General features: G+C 39.4%; 1 non-coding gene across 1 annotated transcript; it reads right to left on the reverse strand.

The window, feature by feature from the left end:
• Positions 1-622: 622 nt before the first annotated feature.
• Positions 623-726, reverse strand: LOC127747329 (small nucleolar RNA R71). Its single transcript, XR_008009129.1, has one exon. It is a non-coding gene; the product is annotated as a small nucleolar RNA R71 (small nucleolar RNA).
• Between the last annotated feature and the right edge of the window lie 693 nt (positions 727-1419).

The raw sequence follows: 1419 nt of genomic DNA on the forward strand, positions 1-1419 counted from the left end.
TCTTTTCTTCTTCTACTAATAATAAGGATCCTCTTTACTGTGACATAGAGGATTCCTCTTCTTTTCTTGTTCTCTTCTCTTTCATATGAGCAGGAACAAGAAAAAAAGCAGTCTTGTTGAAGTTGATCCTGAACCTGAAAGGACTCTGAAGAGCAAACTAAGAGAAGCTAAATTACAACAATCCAGAGGCAACCTTTCTAAAATTTTCGAACAAGAGAAGGAGATGGCAGCCGAACCCAACAGCAATGATGCACGAAGGATGCTTGGTGATTTTACTAAACCCACCTCCAAGTTTGATGGAAGAAGCATCTCAATTCCTGCCATTGGAGCAAACATATTTGAGCTGAAACCTCAATTAGTTGCTCTAATGCAACAGAACAGCAAGTTTCATGGACTTCCATCTGAAGATCCTTACCAGTTTTTAACTGAGTTCTTGCAGATTTGTGAGACTGTTAAGACGAATGAAGTAGATCCTGAAGTCTACAAGCTCATGCTTTTCCCTTTTGCTGTAAGAGACAGAGCTAGAACATGGTTGGACTCACAACCTAAAGATAGTCTGGACTCCTAGGATAAGCTGGTCACAGCCTTCTTGGATAAATTCTTTCTTCCTCAAAAGCTGAGCAAGCTTAGAGTGGATGTTAAGACCTTCAAGCAAAAAGATGGTGAATCCCTCTATGAAGCTTGGGAAAGATACAAGCAGATGACCAAAAAGTGTCCTTCTGACATGTTTTCAGAGTGGACCAATTAGATATATTCTATTATGGTCTATCTGAGTTTTCCAAGACGTCATTGGACCACTCTGCAGGTGGATCCATTCATCTAAAGAAAACGCCTACAGGAGCTCGGGAACTTATTGACATGGTTGCAAATAACCAATTCATGTATACTTCTGAGAGGAATTCCATGAATAATGGGACGCCTCAGAGGAAGGGAGTTCTTGAAATTGATGCTCTGAATGCTATATTGGCTCAGAATAAAGTGTTGACTCAGCAAGTCAACATGATTTCTCAAAGTCTGAATGGATAGTAAAATGCATCCAACAATACTAAAGAGGCATCTTCTGAAGAAGAAGCTTATGATCCTGAAAACCCTGCAATGGCAGAGGTAAATTACATGGGTGAACCTTATGGAAACACCTATAATTCATTATGGAGAAATCATTCGAATTTCTCATGGAAGGATCAACAAAAGCCTCAACAAGGCTTTAATAATGGTGGAAGAAATAGGCTCGGCAATATCAAGCCTTATCCATCATCTTCTCAGTAACAGACATAGAATTATGAATAGAATACCTCTAACTTAGCAAACTTAGTCTCTGATCTGTCTAAGGCCACTTTAAGTTTCATGAATAAAACAAGGTCCTCCATTAGAAATCTGGAGGCACAAGTGGGCTAGTTGAGTAAGAAAATCACTGAAACC

The sequence above is a fragment of the Arachis duranensis genome, chromosome 4 (assembly GCF_000817695.3).
Source record: "Arachis duranensis cultivar V14167 chromosome 4, aradu.V14167.gnm2.J7QH, whole genome shotgun sequence".
NCBI lineage: Eukaryota > Viridiplantae > Streptophyta > Magnoliopsida > Fabales > Fabaceae > Arachis > Arachis duranensis.